Genomic DNA, 21,188 nt, shown 5'->3' on the forward strand with positions numbered 1-21,188 from the left:
ATATTTTATAATAATCATGTCTTATTTTCTTAGTGTTCTTTTTATATTGTATTAAATGTTTTCATCCTGTATGAATTCTATAGCTTGTACATGATAGATTTCTAAGTTGAGCACATGAAACTTAGTTTTTTATAGGAGTTCATACTATATGATAATGTCATCATATTGTATGATATGATTTATTTCATCTGTAAGAGTGGTTATGGTTTCTTAGATAGGTTTAGTTGTTTATCACTTATCATATGTGTAAAATTTCATTTCGTCTGTATAATCCTATTTTCCATTTCTATCGAGGATGAAGCTAACCACCATTAAATAATTTTTAATATTCTAATCATCCTAGATGAACACATGTTCATCTTTATGATCATATAGTCAAAACTTTTGTATGAAAGGAAGCCTCATAATTGGCATTTTACAAAAAGCCATTTCATTTTTGGCTGTATTATTTCATGTGTTGTTTTGAATTTTTGAGATTGTGTTAGTTGGATGATGTTATGTGAAATGATGTGAAATTAGAAATAAGTTTGTATGTGCTCCTTGATAATACATGAAATGATGGAATATTTTTTTCACTTGCATTGAATTTCATTTCTTGAAATGTTTATGTTTTTAATGAAAAAATCTTTTACAGTTGATCATTGGAATGGATCCTCAATTATATTTCTCTATAAATTAATTTCCTTATAAATGTTAATCTTTAACAAATTTAAATTAAATTATAACTGGATGAAGACATGGAGATCAATTTCATGTTCTTACAGACAAACATATATAAGTTTAATTATTACAAGATTGATGTCTTATTATTATTTTTTTCTTTTTCAATATATTTATTTTTCTTATTAGTAAAATTTGAATTTAGATTATTGATATTAAAAAGATCCAAAAAGAAAAAAAAGGAGATGCACAAAGCGTGCAAAAATAGAAAAGATGCTCAATGATTTGCAAAGTGAAAAGAGGCACAAAGTTAGCCCAAATAGAAAAGATGCACAAAGTGTGCTACAAATATTTGAAAAGATGCACAAAGTCGCCAATTGAAAATATTTATAGTATTCTTTACTTTATTATTCTATCTCTAATCTAAATCTATCTAATTAACAATCATATTCACTATTGAATTCGAAATTAATTAATCTTTATTTCATCATTTTTGTAATAAATATTTTTTATTTGATTTTCCAATCATGAATAAGTAGCCTAGTTAAATTTTCTTATCTTAGTCATTCTTTAATTTATAATTTTGAAAATTTTCTTTTTAGTATTATGAAGTTAATATTATATTTGCAATTGATTTAAAATCTTTTTCTTCTTCAACTCTTTTGGTTTATATATAGAAACTTTTCATTTCAAAAGGTTTCTTCCCATTTTGTTGTTGTCAAAAGGGGGGTCATAATATTGTCTGAATGTGTATAGGTGTATTATTTAAAAGTGTTGTGTGTTTGTATGTGTTGTATTGTGTATATTTTTGTATGTGTTATATTGTGTATGTTTTTGTTCATGTTAGTATTTTTATTCAAGTTGTTTTATTTTTAATTGTTGTTGTTTCTTTTTAATTTTTAGATTTGTATTTTTTTATCTTCATGGGAACCCTTTATTTTTATTTTGGTTATTCATTTAGGGGGAGCTAAAGAGAAAATTTCTTAATTGTTAACTCAAATAATAGTTATTTTAACATCATCAAAAAGGGGGAGATTGTTGCAACTTAGTCTTCTAAACTATATGTTAATATCATGTGTGTTTTTTTATGATTCCAAAATATTATTATATTGATTATTATTTCTCCTAACATATATTCAAAATATTATTTTAGTTATTTGTGTGTACTAAAGTTTCATGAAAATTTTACTCCAGACTAATGAAGACTTCAAGACATATTAGATTAGGGTTTATTATAATTGAAGTTTGTACTTTTCATATTTTTTCTTGAGTCTGAGAGAGTGGTATTGTAATTGGGTTACTATGCACACACCTAGGTGAGTGTAAGAAAATTATAATTTTTAAATATAATCGTATTATACGATCATGTATCATAAAGGATGATTTGAACAGAATGTTCCTCTAGAATGAAGTTAAACAAACCATGCATTGAAATTTTTTTAAGTCCTGTTCGTACTGCATGATATTACCTTCATATAGATGATGTCTAAAGTATGAGATGGATACATATAAGTTCATCCCGAACAAACTAAAAAATTTTCTAAATTGTTCAAACTGTATGATCTTATGTTCATATAGATGATGTCCATAGTACGAAATGGGTGTGTATTATTTCTTCCATATGAATAGATAAATATTTTGAACTGTTTGAATTATAAGGTCTAAGGTTCGTACAGATGACGTCCAAAGTATGAAATAGACTCATCCATTTTAGTACCAAACAAAACATGGTTTGATTAAATAAATCATACTGTACGATATAGGGTTCAAACAGTACATTATCCAGAGTATGAAATCAATTCATATTAAATCATACTGAATGAATCTATTCTATTTTAAATTGATTATATTTTATGATGTTAGTTCGTACACACACCAATCAGAATACAAAATTTGTTTATACATGATCGTACGAGTGAATTTTGAATTGATCGTACATACGATGTGTGATCGTAGTGTATGATCCATGACGATCAAATTGAAATTTTTAATTTTTTGGATAGTTTTTCATGTCTTTAATACTTAAGACTTTTAAAAATTGATTGAAATGAATCCTTCTTCAAATTTTATTTGAGAGCAAGAGTGAAAGTGCTTAGGGAGAGTGTTTGAGAGTGTCCATAGAGAGATTTTGAAAGTGGAATTTATGAAGGGTTCACAAGGTTGCCTAAAGGTAAGGATCTCTTTGTAAGTTTGTCAAATCTTTTCCTTAATTATTTGAAGATCCTTGAGAGAAGGTCTTTGGAGAAGATCTGATTCTCTGTTGACACCAAGAGAGTATGAAAGGTCATTGGAACTTTGCTAACACCAGGAGCGTGTGAAAGGATGACGGTTCTATGGAAGAATTAGGAGGGTGTGGGAGAACAACGGTACTCTATCGCACTGGGGATAGGTGGAAGAGAGGGTAATTATAAGGGCTTCTCCACCTTACTGAGGGAGCAAAAGGAGAGTCACTTTTGTATAGTGCAATACCAAAAGAGGGAGTCTTTAGAGAGTGGATGTAGGTCTTGTTGGACCGAACCACTATAAATTTTTGTGTTGTTTTCTTCTATCTTTATTTTTATTTTTTGTATTTTTATATTTATGCACATTTAAATTTTATGGTTGAAAAGTTATTTTGGAAAAACTTATTATTGTGTTTAACTTTATAAAATCATTTTCTTAAACTTCCAAGAGATTTTTAAATTACCAATTCACCCCCCTCTTAGTTAGCCTAGGGAGAAACTTAATAAGTTTAACAACCTATTCAGACTTTCACTAATGATACCTTTCTAATGGGTGCATGTCTCACAGATTCCCAAACATGATGTTAGCTAAATAAAAGCATGTGTCGATCAAGTATTTAAGTTAAGTTAAGAGAAGAGTTTGGTCTCACCAAAAATTGCATCCTATAAATTCACCTAATATTATCTGCTTCAACTAACAATGTTTATCCTATTGAATTGTGATGAAAGTGGTGTTCTAAACACTACTGCATAAGTAAAAACATAAATCAATTAAAATAACACAAGCTTTTGACTTATGAAAATGATTGTTTCAATTTTTCCTCATTAAATTTATTTAAGGCTTCTAATTAATCAAAACACATGCACCCATAGATCTCTATCAAGATTCTAAGTGTCTAAAGGAAGGCTTTCACATTACTAAAGGCATTTTATCTCCATAGATCCTAAAAACCTATTTATCATATGTATAGGTATGAAAGTATTCTATTTAAATCCTCATTATTGTTCCATAATCCCCCCATCAAGGTAATGAATTAGACTTGGATTTAAATTCAAACATAGTCATTGCATGAACTTAATGAAGATTGAGAGGAATTGAAAATAATAATAAAGCATTTCATATACTATAGTCTACATAAGAAAAAACTCGCCTTATTTACATCATAAATGCACACAATTATACAAGTCAGCCATAGAAATGATTTTTAAAAAAAAATATATTTCATTAAAGAATTGAAACATCATAAAAGAGTTTAATGGGAGAATATATCACCCAGAATAGAGTTTACAAACACTTCTAAATAGTACAAGCTTCCTGGACTAATTTCCCATAAGCTTGATCACTCCCACTCTACACTCTCAGTCCCTTACTATTTTTTATAACTAATAGATGACCATCCCTCAATAATTAACATAAAAAACTATTTTTAATAATTATAGAACTGACTTAGGTGTTCACAATCAAAAGGTTAGCGTCATAATATTATAATAATTAATTGGTCCTTCAGTGCTCTAAAATTAGCTCTGTTAGGGTATTAGGTTAAATCAATGTGATGCTTCGTAGTAAAACACTTTAATGTAAGGAACTGAGAGTGTTTTCAATGCCCCTAGTCTTAGCATCGGGGCATTGAATTATTTCTAAAATGACCTAACTATGTTAGGTGTAAATTTTAGAGTATTTCACTATCATAAATATTTGTGAAAATGTGGTGTTTTATTTGATGTTATATAGAAAATGTTTAGGAAAATGGATAAAAATTTGCATGGGTTGAACCAATGCCATAGCTCTCCTATTACTAGTGACACAGTGCCTATAATGCCTTTGTGAAAAATCAATAAATTATAGTGTCAGCACCTTTAAGAAACTGCTAAGCAGGACTAATTATAAAGTGCTTCAAAGCACTATATAATTAGAAATCAATGCCACAATATTTTGAGTCTCAAGAATTTTAACATCGAAGCACTGAGCAATATAGTTTCATAGTACTGAAAACTTTTGAAGATTCATGGTGGAGCATTTGATGAAATTTAGAGCCATTCTAATTTAGCCAAGCGGCACTTTAGTTCAGTGTATAAACTCCCTGAGTAAGTGCAATGTCATAATAGAGAAAACCTAGTATCATTAAGGTGATAGTTAATCTTATAATGTCATAGTACCACCATCAAAAGTGCTACATTTCATAAGTCAGTTCCTGTAGTTAGAATAAAAAGTTCTTAGGTTGAAGTTGTAGAAGTTCTGTCATAAATAGTTCTGAGTTGAACTTTTTTATTGTGTTGCCTTAGAGAAAATCTATGAGAGTCTAGGAAGAGTAAGATATTTTTTTTGAGGATAGGCCTAACGTGTTGTGAGCAATCATAAATTTAGAGAGGAAATGTGTGTGGAGAGAACCTTTCTACTAATTGGGTGACCCTTACCCCTATTTTTTCTCTTGTATCTTTTCTTTTACGTAAGAAAGCAAGATGTATTTACTTTTTAACTTTATCATATCTACCAAATATGTGAATTTAGGATTAATATTATGAACACGTTAGAAGTACTAATGTAGAGTCTTGTGCCTTAAATAAAATTATGAATATTTTAATATCTCTTATTCTTAATTTAACATATATAATGGTCATGTTTGTAATTAATATCTAGTAATATATATTACCTTAAAAGAGGAATATTATAATAAATAGGAGTATTAGAATGGAATGTTGGCATGCTTAGACATAGGATGTTAGTCCCTCTAGCTTCTATGGACACATTAGAATTATAGGAAGGCTATAAACCTCCATTTTCACTTCTACTAGCTTGACAAAAATATAAGGATGTATATGCTCTCATCCACATCAATAATTAAAAGTCTCATTAGAAAAATTTATTATTTTACATGCATTAGTCTAAAATATCTTTAATGTTTAATAACACATTTATCATCTAGTTTTCCTCTGTAAGTAGCACACAAAAAAAAAATATGTAATACAAGAAGGAAGATATAAATAAATAAACTTCCAATAATATTTGTAATCATTAAAATACAAGCTCCAGCTCCTGGATTGTAACAATATCTCCCTTTTTTATAATGGAAAATATTATTGGTTGAAATTACAAGTTAACTGAAATTTCTTACAAAAATCCCCCCCTTAATAAGTGATTCCAATAAAAAAGAAGAATTTTTTTAATTTATTATAAAAATTTTAAATTTTATAATTTAAATTTTTAATTTTTAATTTAATTGAAAAAATGATTTTTTTTAATTTATTTTAATGAGAAAATAATATAAGCTAAGAGCAAAATAAAATCCCAACAAACATTAAAAAAGGAATAACACAAACTACACTAATGCAAGTATAATAGTACAACTAACTAAAAACTACTTGCTCCTCCTTTTGACATCATCAAAAAGGAGAACTAAATATAACACTACATAGAAAACATAAAAATTAGAATGAAAACAAGAACATATAACATAATGAAAATAACAAACAAACAATCTCACATAAACATACTATCGCCCTAATTTTCCAATGCATGAATGTCAATGTCACCTAGTCTAATCTAAACTTTGCTGAGTGTATCATAATTAAGTGGTAGAATAAATATATTTACCAATTAATTTTCTGCATCAAGATGTAAAAGTTCTATATTGCCCATGGCTACATGATTCCTACTGTAATGATGTATAATTTTTTGTGTTTAGTGCGTATATGTTGAATTGGGTTTTTAAAAATATAGATCACACTAGTGTTGTCACACATGACAAAGATTTTTCCTATGTATAGTACAAAATCAACTATTTGTTGCCTCAGTAATAAGACTTGGGCAACACAATTTTTAATAGCTATATATTCTACTTCAGTGGTGGTTAAGGCAACATAATTTTATTTTTTATTATACCAAACATAAAATATATTCCTATGAATTAAAAATTCCAAATGTACTTTTTTATCTATGTTATATCTAGTAAAATTTGAAATTGAATATGTTTCAAGGTCAAGGTGATTATGTGCCTAAGTTTTGGGTGCTGACAAGTGTAAGTAATTTTTTATTTTATGTGTTATAATTTTAGTGAAAATAAATTAATTTTAATTTGTTGTATAAGAAAAATACAAAAAGGTGCAAATTTTTAAGACATGACTAGCATTGTGGTATCAAATAAATAACGCTGCAGCGCCATAAAAGGCACAATCGGAGTGCCAGAACATTGACACTATAGTGCCAAACTATCTATTAGATAGCACCATGGCATCAGAATAGTTAGTTTTGTATTTATATTCTCTATTTCATCAAGAACAACAATGCTAAAATCTATTATGCCTCAATGCCAAAATTACCATTCTAGTGTCACAGTGTTCCAAAGTAAGCAGTGTTGTAGTGTAGTAGTTGTAACTTCCAAAGGACATGACCTGTTAGTGAAATAATATGACTATTCACTAAATAACAGATCCATGTCAGTAAGAATCACGATGGACCAAAATAGTAGAGCATCACATTAGTTCATTTAGTGGGTGTAGCAACACCGACCTTTCCAAAGTTGTAACATTAATTGCATACTTCATGTTTTCCTATAAATAATCATTATATTAATTTTGTAAGAGTGCTCATTCAATTATTTAATTTCAAAATAGTTCAAAGTTCTTCTCTAAATTATTCTTAGGTTGACAAATAAGGGAATTTAGGGAAATATCTGATACAATCATTATAAGGTTTAGTCTGTGTTTGTTTGAGAAACTCCATACATAAGGAAGGAGTGTAGAGGAGATGCATATCTACTTCTTGGTGATATCATTCTCTTGTATTTTCATTATTCTACGATTTTTATAAAAATGAGTTTGCTTATCTTTTCTTCTATGTATGGCAAATTCTCTAGTTTTGGATTGATAATGTAGAAACCATATTAAGTACTAAAGAAAATTCTTGTGCTCTAAAGTTAAAAGATGTTTTTAATATTATCTTACTCTTTATTTAATACACATAGTGTCCATATATGTAGTTAAAAACTTGTGATGTATAGCTATGACAGAGGAATGCAAGATCAATCAAGAATATTAAAATAGCATGTTTGCATACCTAGACATAGGATGTAAAATAAGCTAGGTTCTTAAGGTGATGATATAATTGTACGAGGTCAACAAATATCCTTTTCACCCTTGTAAGCTCGATAGAGATCTTGGGATTCCTATGTTATAAATCACATTACAAATAAGAATTTCATTAGTAAAGATACATAATTTTCATTCCGTACTCCAAAATAGTTTATTTACATATTGCATAAATTATTAAATTATTTTTATTCATTAATTTTTAATCTCCACAATAAATAATTTGATTTCAATAGGATAATTTTGCAATTAGAGTAAACAATAATAGTTTTTTTTTTTTTGTTGAAAAGCATACATCCTCATGGGTTAATAAATCTACTCTATCACTTTATTACTTAATTTGACATGTATACTTGTGTATACTAAGTGGGGTTAGTTTTTTTATATCAAAGAAAATGTAAGAATTTTTTTAGGGGAGACAGAGTCTTAAGCATTTTTATAATTCAAATTATGCTCCATCGTATCACCCACCATCAAGTTTTTTGCATCATTGTCGGGGAAGTATTTTACTTTCTGCAAAATTTTAACTATATTGTTAAATTGATTGCATAGTTATACTAACATACATATTTATTTTTATTATTTTCTTTGATCACTAAATGGATAATTAATTTCTTCTTGGTTGTATGTTTTATAGCCATAGAAATGAACTTTTATCATTTATTTTTTAAATTGAGAGAGCCCTTTCTAAAATTTGGAAAATAAAAAGGATTTTGAAAATAGTTGAACATGAGTTAGATAAAAATCATTCTAGACATCTTAAGGATTATGCAAACCATTTAGTAGACAGAATCCATTGCAACATAAATATATATACAATCCAAGTTCATAATTTTGAATAAAAACCAACTATTATTCAAATGGTTTAAAACTTTCAGTTTGGGGGAACTCCTGTAAAATATCTTAATCTACATTTAGCAAATTTCTTAAAGATTTGTTCAACATTTAAGTACAATGGTGTTAGTGATGATTCTATTAGACATATTGTTTCTTGTTTCTCTAAGAGATGAAGCTAAATGTGGTTGAATTATTTACCCCCAAGCTCTATAACTGCTTGGAATTTGTTGACTCATAAGTTTCTTGCTATGTACTTTCCATCATCAAAAATGCCAAACTTATATATGACATAACTTCTTTTACCTAGTTTGCAGGAGAATCCATTTATAGGAGTTGAAAAAGATTCAAGGAAACAACTTAGAAATCCCTACATCATGCTTTACTTAATTGGTATATTATTCAAACATTTTGTAATGGATTAGTAGGATCTCTTAAAACTGTAATTGATGTTGCAACTAGAGGATCATTAATGCCTAAGACATTTGTGGAAGCCTATGAATTAATAGAGGATATGGATACTAATAATTTCTAGTTGCCTGCCGATAGGGTAAATCCAAAAAAGTAGTTAGAATTTATTAATCTAATGCTATATTAGTTTTGACATCACAAATTACAATATATTTTTTAAAAATGGATAATTTAAATATTGAAAATAGGGCAGATGGATGTGATAAATTCAACTTCAATTCTAAAAGGCATGGCACCATAATGTTTAGACACATAGCGCTATCCCTCAAATTTATGATAACTTTATTATGATAGGAATGAGAAAATAAACTTGGAAAATATGATTGCATAATTAGGAATTCAAGTAAAAAATCAATTTGGGCCACTGATGTAATATTATTGAGTACAAGATAGAGAGAGAAACTCTAAGAAAAAATAAAGTTTTGTGGTAGATTTTCAAATTTCAAGCTCACAGCTTTTCCGTTGGAGCCGATGGGGATGGAATGTCGCCGGCCATCGATGTCCGGTGGTCCAGTGGATGCTCGATGAATTCCTGTAGGGAATTCTCACGTTCTAATTAGGTCATTTTATCATCTCCTCCTATATTTAGAGACGGGCTACCAGCATATGCTCAAGGTACAAAAGATAAAATCAGACCAGGAATTCCATTAGTTATCAATGAAGGAGGATTTCTTTCGTCTTCTAAAAAGATTTCTGAAGTTGTTGGTAAAGGGAAAAGCGTAATGGTTGAAGGCACTGATGTTGCATAGTTCAAAACAGGGAAAATTGCTAGAGTAATGGAGTCTGTGGAAGCTTCTCCATCGGCTAAGTCAAATTTAAAGATTATGTTATAAGACAATTTGATGGTTGGAAGAGGTTCTACAATACAAAATTTTGTTGCCGAAATAATCTTTTTGGGCATTGATTGTGATCAAGCTGTCGTTGAAGTTGTGGGGAGTTCATTGAAGGAAGCAGCTGTTGGGGTTAATGGAAACCAGGAATTGAATAATTCTGATTTGGTAAGAGTTCGTGAATTCAATATTGGAGAATTGGGGATTTGCGAGGATGTATTGAATGAAGTTACAGCAAGACCTATGTCCAACAATCAGCAAAATGTTTAGAGTAAGAAGGATAATATAAAGGTACTAGATCTGGAATTGGGAGAGTTTTTTATCTGAAGATGGTTCAACTGTTAAACTGCATGTGGATAAGGAGCTAGAAGATTCTAGGAGGCTTCAAATTTAAATAGTAATCAAAGTATTTGGAAGCAAAGTTCCATTCCCAGTTGTAAGCACTGAGCTTAGAAGGCAGTGGGCTCCTTTTGGGAAGTTTCATCTAACAATGCTAGGATTGGACTGGGTCCTCTGTTCTTTCTATGATAAAAATTCATTGGATGCAATATTCTCAAATGGTCATTGGTTTGTAAATAGGAAGATCATCAGAATGAATAAATGGTCGTCAAATTTATCCCCATCATCCTTAAAAGGCTTGTTTGCCCCTATTTGGATTAGGTTGCCAAACCTTTCGTTACAATGTTGGGATGAAATAAATATTTGTATAATTTCCTCAATGTTTAGAATACCTTACATGATTGATGGAAACATGTTTAAGTGGGGAAGAATAGAGTTTGGAAGGGTTTGTGTTTGTATCAAATTGGACACTCAACTGCCTCTTGGAGTATGGGTGGAAGGGAGCTCTGGAAAGTTCTTTCAAAAGATTGAATATGAAAGAATTCCGGATTTCTACTTTGGTTGTGGAAAAATTGGACAAATGAAGAATGATTACTTAGATAAGAGAACAGATGAATGCATTATTTCGAAGGAAGGGGGAAGATCTCCCAAGAAAACAGAGGAAGGTAGCTCAAAAATGAACAATGTTATAAATACTGAAGTTCTTAATGTTGCAAAAGATGGATATGGTCCTTGGTTGCTAGTTAATTATGGGAGGAAAAGAATTTACATAAATGATAATAGGATTTACATCCCTCGAAATAAAGCTCAATTGATAGATAAAACTTCTGAAGGTGTCACAAAAGACCCGAGATGTAGACTAGTGGAAGCTGTGAAGAATTCAACAGTGGAGGAGACTGTTTTTCAAACAAGGAAAATTGTTGAAGAGTTAGTGACTAAGAACATTCAAAATAAAAAAATAATGGTAAATTTAGCAATGGAAATCAATGAAGCTAACGGTATGAACTTCAATTCTTCTAATATTGTCTCTGCAAACAAATTTAATATCCAAGACAGATTGGTAGAGGAAGGAGAAAATGTTTTCTCTGAGGAGAGCTTCTCTTTACTTGAAGGAGGTAGTTAAGGAGTATGGTTATTGGTTTATTAGAAACCAAAATCTCAGTTTTTGAAAGAAAAGATGTTGATCAATTAGTTTTCTCTGAGTGGGATTTTTTTTATGTTCCTTCAGAAGGATTGTCAGGGCGTATTCTTGTAGTTTGGAAATCAAATATGGCCAATTTTCAAGTTTTAGAAACTTCAAAACAATATGTTATTGGTGATTTGGAGGTTCTAAACAAAGGCAAGTGGAGGATTGCTTCAATCTACAAAAATAAGGATGTCTATAGAAGGAGAAGGCTTTGGGAAAGATTGGAATTATATTCCTCTAAGGAGTTGCCTATGGTGATAGGAGGAGATTTCAATTGTATACTTTCAAGTGAAGATAAGAGGGGAGGGAGAATATTCAAATTTTCTATAGAACCTAAAGAGATGAAGACTTTTCTAGCTTGCAATAATTTTCATGAAGTTGGATATGTGGGACCAAGGTTCACTTGGTGTAACAATAAAAAAGGTGTTGACCAAATCCTAGAAAGACTTGATATAAGCTACCTAAACTCGGCTGCTTTAAACTCTTCTAATCATTTTATGGTAAAGCATTTAGATCATGTGGCTTTAGACCATTGCCCGATCTTCTTAAATCTCATTGTTCAGCAATCAACAAAGAAGGTATTAAGGTATGAAGATGTATGGGCCTCTAACAAGGCTTTGGCTGTTGTGGTGATAAAAGTCTGGTTGAGGAAATGTGAAGGCAGCTTAGCTCATATCCTAAATTATAAAATAAAGAAAACATTAAAGGCTTTATACTAATGGAGCAAAGCAAAGATGCATAGTTTATTCTCATTAAAAATTAATTTGTTGAAACAAATTAAGGATCTTCAAATGAAAGAAGCTAATGAAAGAGTAGTATCGGATGAGGAATGTTTGCTACTGAAAGTGAAGGTGGGTGAACTCAACTAAACACTAGCCCGGTTGGGCAGTTGGTGGAGGCAAAGAGCTAAGGTAAAGTGGATGTTCGAGGGAGACTGGAATTCAAAGTTGTTTTACGTTTTTGCCTCAGCTAGAAGGAATTCAAACTTCATTCCAAAAATAAAAAATGCAAATGGTAAAATTGGAGGATCAACCTCAAATTGAAGATGCTATGATTTGTTGTTTCAAAGAGAAGTGGAAAAACATAAATTGTAAGCTTAAAGATTGGCCTAAACTGTGGAGCTGTCTAGATGATGGTGATAGAGGTATGTTGAATAATGCTCTTTCAACAGAAGAGATGGAAGAAGTTGTAAAGCATATTGGAGATAACATCTCTCCAGGTAATGATGGTATTACCTTTTCTTTCTTTAAAGCTTATTGGGAGATTATCAAATTTGATTTGTGGAATGCCATCAATGGTTTTTTTTAATCATCGGATATGGATTATAAATGGAAGGAGACAATTATTATGCTTATTCCAAAAGTAATCAATCCATTAGCTCCTTCAAATTATAGACATATAAGCTTATGTAATACTGTTTATAAATTGGCGGCAAAAATTCTTATGAATAGAATGTCTCCTATCATCCCTAAATTGATCTCAGAAGAGTAAGCAGCTTTCTTAAAAGGTATATCCTTATCATATCACGTGTTGATAGCCCATGAGATTATGCATAAACTAAGGCTTTCCCATTCTTCAAAAGGTTTTGTATCCTTCAAAACTGACATGAATCAAGATTATGATTCGATGGGGTGGCCCACTTTGGCTAAAGCATCGAATTATTTTGGGTTTCAAACTTATTTATCTAATATGATCTTAGAATTTGTACATAACTCAAAAATACTCTAATCTAATCAATGGAAATTTGTCAAATTCTTTTAAAATTCATTCAAAGTCACTAAGATTTAAACTTTAATCAAATCTCCTTTGAGCCTTTCAACCAATCAAATATTAATCAACTTTAACTAATGATCCTACTTAGGACATATCAAAACTACACAGCCTACTTCACACACTTTAGATGGTTTGCTAGGATCACCAACTCTAGTTTTAGGATAGGCCGGTGTTTACTTTTTCGCTGTATGCCGTATTTTCGTTCTTTCACTACATGCTGCTTGCTAACTTAGAATTGATGTATTTGTTTACATTTCTGCACTCTAAGTTGTGAGTAATTAAGCATTTTAAATTTTAAAGATTAACTGCTTGAGATTGAATATTAACTACTTGAGATTGAATATTAACTGCTTGGGATTATTTATATAACTGTTGATTATTAAGATAACCCTGCACGATCGAGTCTAGATTTTTCTTTTAAATTCAAATATAATTTAATTATAATATGGTTGTAAAATCTTTAAATTGACTTGAATTTGGTATATTTAATCCAATTTGAATTTCAAAGAGGAGAAGACATCCCTAAAGGGGAGAGACTTTTTCCATTTGGAAGTCAAATTATGATACTTTCTAAATATCCGAAGAGAAAAGATAAAACCCCATTCAAGGGTGAGTTTCTTTTCATTTGGATATCTGAAACCAACGAATCAAGATGTTCATTAGAAGACGAATAACTGGACGATGGGAAGAATCCCAAATCTCAAAGTCACTTGAGTCTTAGGATTAGAAATCCGGGTTGTTGTTAGTGGTGCCCGGCCACTTTACTTTTCTGCAATTCTGGGATGTAATAATAAGTGGCACTTGCCACATGGACATTCAATTTGAGCTATTAATTTAATTGATTATTTATTGATTGATGTGCTGATTACGATATAGGATTGCCTACTTTTTATAGTTTTTTGGCGATTCTTGTATGTCGACTTTGATTTAGCTTGGAACCCGATCGTAGGCTCTTAAGGACTTGTCAAAATTCTTCTACTTTAATTAAATAAAATTTTTAAGATAAGATAGAAACTCTAATGATTTAAGAAGTAAGCCCGAAACCGCCAGGAGTTCTCATTTCAAAAGTCTTAATTCAAATTCAGGCATTTAATCGAGTCGATTGGCATGCATCGCATTAGCAACAAATTTAAAAATCTTTAAATCTTTAGTTACATTAGCTTAAGCATCAAACCCAACATAAGTCTAAGGGGCCAATTAGGATTTGCTCTAGATGTCGGCCCCAATTCTTCAAACTCAATTTAACTAACATCCCTACCACTCTATATAAATTGACCAGAATCATAATTTTAAAGCGTCTAGGTGGTTTAGCTAGCTCCCCAATCCAGGCCGGGGTAAGTCCAGATTTGCATTGTACTAGATAGGTTCAGGGCACTTTTAAGTGCCCAATTTAGACTTAGGTTCTGAGGCTGGCTCGGGCCATAAGACCTCAACCTCCGGGAATCTAATCCCAATATTCTAATAAAATTGACCATTTAACTTAAAATTTTCTTTCAATCAAATTCAAGCCCAACACTTAGGATAGGTTGAGGTGTTTCTGAAGTAATTCAGAATCTCAAAGCACCTCCTACTTCTCCTCCTTTGACTCCATAAATAAGTGTTCAACATTGAACCAATCCCATTTGAAAATTCCTATCCTTTTTCTCCTTTTTTATGTATCTTTAAAAATCTTAAATGAAATTTATACCTCTATTTTAACCGAGAGTATTCATAGGAAAATTTCATCTTCCCTACGATGTAATTAACTACTAGGGCTTGCGCTCGTAAGAGATTAAGAAACCCAGACCTGATTTTTAAAATCAATTTTTTTAAAAAAACCTTTAATTAATTATCTTTGGGAAAATTCAAAATTCAACGATCATTATTGTTATTTTTAAATGATTAATAATAAATGATATTTTCTTTCTTCGAAAAGATGTGTCATTATATTATTATGATTTTGATTATAAAATTAATGATCATTCTATCCAGATTACCATTGTCTTTTTTTTTTTTTTTTTGAAAACTTGCACCAATTGCATTAACCAAATTAGCATAATCAAACATTCTATTAAATTCCATTTTGATCCCTCGGGGTCAAATTTGATTCATTCATAAGTTTGACTAAGATAATCAGGATAGAAATTTAAAGTTTTAAAATTTGAATCAATTAGGGAATGGTATGTTCGCCTCCTCAGGCGATATACTATTCATAATGATGCGTTAAATTTTCAAACTAAAATTCCAAAAATTAAATCTTTCCCAAAGAAAATTAATTCTTTTTCAAACTATATTTTTCAATCAAAATAGTGTCAAATCAATAAAATAGTCATTGTAGTAACACTATTTAATCACTAAAGAAATCTTATAAATCATTAAAACAAAATTCTAGATGAAGACCATCAAAACATTAATCAAAGGTCATTATATCCTTTAATTGGTGAAAACAAATTAGTAAAAAATAGTAGAATTTGTAAATCAGTATCAAAATCAGTGATTCAGTAACAATATCATTGGTCACAATAATAGTAAAAAGGTGACAATAATAGCAAAAGTAAATCCACATAATAATAATAAATCAGTGCAGTACTAGTAAAGTCATACAATAATAATGAATCAATAACATGCAATTTTATAATCACACCAAATAAGTAAAGAAGTTATGGCAACGCAGTGTTTTTTTTTAAATAAGTTAGTTGTTGACAATTGTTGGCTCAGTAAACAGAGTCATCACTATTTGCATGTCGACACAGTAATAACTTTTAATCAGTGAATCACATGAATTAATAGAGTATAACATTAAATGATAATATTTAAAAGAAAGTTCACTGGTCCAATATCTAGTATAGGTCACTAAGTCTCTAACCAATGTCACTGAAAATAACTTTTAATTATTTTCACACATATTATTAGGCATCATTTTCAATCCTTAAATTTTTTTCCATCTCTTTAGAATTTTTAAAATCAGATTCAAGTGAGGTGTGTGTGACTTTTAGTGACTCATGCTCTTCAATTAATTCACAATGCTTTTTGTTTAACTCATCAAATTTATCAAGTAGAGCCATATGATTTGAATCAATTGTTAAGTGATCTTTAGTCATAATTGTATGCTTTTTTTGTAACTCCAAAAATTCCAATTTTAAGCTTGCATGTGTTTTCTTGAGTTTCCTATATGACGCATGAATTTTTTCAGAAATTTTAAGAAGTTGATTGTAGGAAAGTTCACATACCTCTTCTTGATCGAGATGATCGTCTGCCATCAAGCACAGTTTTGTTGTCTCATCTTCTGGTTCCGTCTCTGATGAATATGATGTAGAATCCGCCCAAAACGCCTTTTGGAGTCTTTTCTTGTCCTTCCTGAACTTGGGTTTCTCCTCACTCTTTCCTTTGCTTGATTGATCTTGAAGTGAAGGACAGTCGGCTTTTACATGTCTAGGCTTCCTGCATTCATAACAAACAACATCATAAGATCCTTTAGAATATTTGTTATCCTTACCTTTTCTCCAATGATGCTTTTGCTTCTTCCTTAGAAATTTTCTAAATTGCCTTAAGATGAAGGCAACTTTATCGCTCTCAGACCCGGAAGAATCGGAGTTAGATTTATGTGCCTTCGGTGCCACCATTTTCTCTTTCTTTTTTCACCTGCATCAAGATTTTTTTGATTCACCCCTTGCACATAAGTAATGAGTGAGCCAAATAAGTTGTTAATCAAATACGTGTTCAAATCCTTAGATTAAGTTATAGCAGTAATTTTTGCATCAAAAGAGGAAGGCAAGCATCTTAAAATCTTATTTACTTTTTCAAAATTCGAAAGCCCTCTTCCTAAGGCATGCAAGGAAATAATAATATGAGTAAATCTCGTATACATTTCAGAAATTGATTTATGAGGTTTCATACAAAAAATTTCGTAGTCATGCAAGAGAATGTTCAAACGGGATTGTTTAACTTCATTAGTGCCTTCATAAGATATACACAATTTATCCCAAATTTCTTTACCAGTTTTGCAAGTGGAAACACGCATGTAGTCTTTTGATTTTAAAGCACAGAAAAAATAATTAAGACATTTTGCATTCAATTGAGCCAAATCCCTATCATATAAAGTCCATTCAGTAAACGGAAGTGGAACAGTAATGTCATTAAATTTACCAGTTGGAGGTGTGTAACCATCCGTAACAAGCATCCACATGCGATAATCAGTAGATTGTAAAAATATAGACATGCGAGTTTTCCAAAAATCAAATGGGATATTATCAAACAAAGGTGGTCGGGTAATAGAGTACCCTTCCGGTGTATTACGATTCCCAAAGTTAGCCATGGAACTAAATTCAAAAAGTTTTCAAACTTAGATTTATGAATCCTGCTCTGATACCACTTGAAAGTTCGTTAGGGATGTTAAGCCCTATAGAACTGGTCCAAGGCTAACCAAGAGGGGGGGTGAATTGGTATTTTAAAAAATTCTTTAGGCAAAGCACGAATACAAACCAAATCACCACAAAAAAAAATTAAGTGTGGAAGAAAATAAATGCGGAAGCAGTAAAAAAAAATAACACAAGAGTTTATAGGGGTTCGGTCAAGCCGACCTACATCCACTCCCCGGAGGCGCCCTCAGTCCCCTGAATTCAAGCTGTCCGATTCAGATCGTCCAAGAGTAAATAAGGTTTTTTGACTAGATCATCCCGACCGATCCTGATATCATCCAGGACGATATGATCGTATCAATCATCCTTAATTACTACCTTGATTGTCTGATCAATTAAGGCATAATTTGTGAATATCGTCCAGGCTGATCCTAGATCGTCCTGGCCGATTACTAAAAATACAGAATACCTTAATTATTTATGGCGGCATATTCTTTCTATTTTGAACCTATCATCCTTGCTGAAACACGTATCGTCAAGGACGATTTGCTAATGACGGCTGCCTTAATTAAGAACCCCTGATTAGATTTTCTATTTTAAGCCCGATTGTCCAGGCCGATGTAAATATCGTCCTGGCCAATTTAAGTAAAAATAGAAATTCTAAGTCTCTCAAGTGTGTGTGTAGGGTTACTTTGCATTAATCACACCAAAGATTATAATTAACTCAAGAGGAGAAAAATAAAATTACAGACTGACTCAACCCTAATCTACCCCATCTTGAGCTGGCTCCATTTTTCCGTCCGATCTTTGATTCCTTAAAAGTCAGTAGTAAAAGATAGTCCAAGTCAAGTAAGAGTGTTTTTCAATCATCAAAACATAGTTCATTGACCTGAATTTGCAACATATTAGGCCCTTATGAACTAGTCCCAAGGCTAACCAAAAAGGGGTGAATCGATATTTTAAAAATCTTTCGATCAAAAACACAATGACAAAACAAGATTCACCACAGAGAAAATATAATGTGGAAATTAAATGTGGAAATAATAAAGGAAAAAACAAAGCATATTTATAATGGTTCGGTCAAACCATGACCAACATCCACTCCTCGGAGGCACCCTCCGAGTATTGCACTAAAGTAAGTGTGTCTCTTTAGCCCCCACAGCTAGGCGGAAAAGCCCTTACCAAATCACATCCACCTTCCCCGATACAGCGAAGTTGCCGGGTCCTTTGACACCAAAGAGATTTTCTTTTTTTGTGAACTTCCCTCAAGACAAGCCTTGAATCCGACGGTACTAAGGTGCAAGCTTGCCGAAGAAATCGTGTAGAATCCCCCTCCACACTCCCTTGAGTCCCCCCTCACAGGATCTTCTCCCTCTATCAAAATTCACCCTTTCCTCACTCCCTTTCAAGCTCTCTCTTCAAGTTTCCCCCAAAATAATGAAGCTACAATGACTGTCAAAGACCCTTACAAAAGTTCCTTATCAAAAGATTAAATAGAAGATCTCAAAATAAGCTCATTTATGCAACTTGCAGACATTATCGTCCAGACCGATAGGAAGATCATCCTGGTCGATCAGTACAAAATAAGCTCAATCAGACAGGACAATATGGGACGATCAGAAGAAAATTTTGTTACATCGTCCAGGCTAATACAATATCATCCTGGACGATTAGTTCAAATCCGAGTACAATCATTCTGAATATCGCATGGAATAGAGTTTGACCGATGTTAATTGTCCAGGACATCGTCCCAGTCGATCCCGCGATTGGATCGGCTGATGTGATCATATCAATCAGCCTTAATTACTTTCCATAATTAATAGATTAATTTATGTTTAATTATGCTACATATTTCCGGTCGATGTATAGATCATCCTGGCCGATGACCTGAAATAAAGGATACCTAACTTAATAATGACAGCTGATTGTTTCTAATTTATGCCTATCATCCTAGCTGATACAAGGATCGTCTAGGTCGATCGGCTTAATGTCGACTACCTTAATGAGGATGATGCCCTAATTAGGGTTTCTATTTTTGAACTGATCGTCGAGGCTGATATAAATATCATCTCGGACAATGTTACCAAAAATAGTAAACTCTAGGGAATAGACAAAAAATCTTTTAAGGTGTGTGTGTGCAAAGTTACATAGCATCAGGAGCCATAGTAAATATAATAGATTCAAGAAAGGAAAAAGTGGTACAAACTAACTCAAACCTAGTCTACCTAATTTTGAACTAGTTTTAAATTGTAGTTTAATCTTGTGGACCTGAAATGTCAGTAGATAAGGCAGTCATTGAGAAATAAGAGTGTTTGCTATCATCAAAATAAAAATCCACGAAAACAGATCCGCAATAATCTCCCCCTTTTTGATGATGGCAAACATTACAGGTTGAATTTGCAAAAAAGAAATCATGTTCTCCTAATCTCCCCCTCACTAGAATAAAACTTTTAAAAATAGGGGAAATCAAAAAATTTTTGTTTTTTAATTTTTGAACGAGAAAAAAAAGATACAAATATAACAATACATAGGGGAAATCAAAATTTTTTTATTTTTAATTTTTGAAATAGAAAAAAAGTTACAAATAAAACAATACATTCTCCCCCTTTGACATTATCAAAAAGAGAAGGGGCACAAAAGGAAATATTTAAAAAAATAAGAATGTTACCACTTAATTTTAATCAAAAACCTAGTAAGGAATAGATTCAAAATGCATAATCCAGTAAAGGTAAGAAATTCAGAAATTGTTAATCAAAACTCTGGTTCTTTTAAAGGCTCAAAAACTTTTTAATCCAATATCTAAATTAAGGAATAAATTAGAAAAAGAAATACTAATTTTTCAAAATTCCTTTCATAAAATATAACTAATAGAAGTTTAATACAAAAATTGGTGAATCAAAAAATAATAATTTTCAATATCAAGTATCAAAAATATCAATGATTTTCTTAAGCTTTAAGTAAACACGGAAAAAGTAAGCATACTCTTTATGGGCTCATTTTATTCCTCTTGTTAGTTATTTTTGCGCACTTTACGCATCTTTTACTTTTTGATACACTTTGTGTATCTTTCTTAATTTGACGTCATTGACCTTTTTTTTTTAATTTGGCATCATTAGACAATTTTTTTTTAGAATATGCTATCTCTCTGAAATCTAAAAGTAAAAGTAAACCCATTCTATTGGCAAAATAAACTACTTGATTAAGAAAATTATGAGATAGATTCAACAACTTGCAAAAGATTCCTATGTGATAGATAAAATGTAGGGAGATGAAAAAGTTCACTTTCAAAATCCAATTTAAAACATGATGAAGATTTCAAATCAAAAGTAGAATAACCTCTTTTAGGAAACAAATATTTGAGAGTCAAAATCATAAGTTTACTTTCTTTGACTATTTTTAGAGAAGTCAACCACGAGTTACCTAAGAATTTAAAAAAAAAAACAAGAGATGG

This window comes from Dendrobium catenatum, unplaced genomic scaffold (assembly GCF_001605985.2).
Source record: "Dendrobium catenatum unplaced genomic scaffold, ASM160598v2 fragScaff_scaffold_536, whole genome shotgun sequence".
NCBI classification, from domain to species: Eukaryota; Viridiplantae; Streptophyta; class Magnoliopsida; order Asparagales; family Orchidaceae; genus Dendrobium; species Dendrobium catenatum.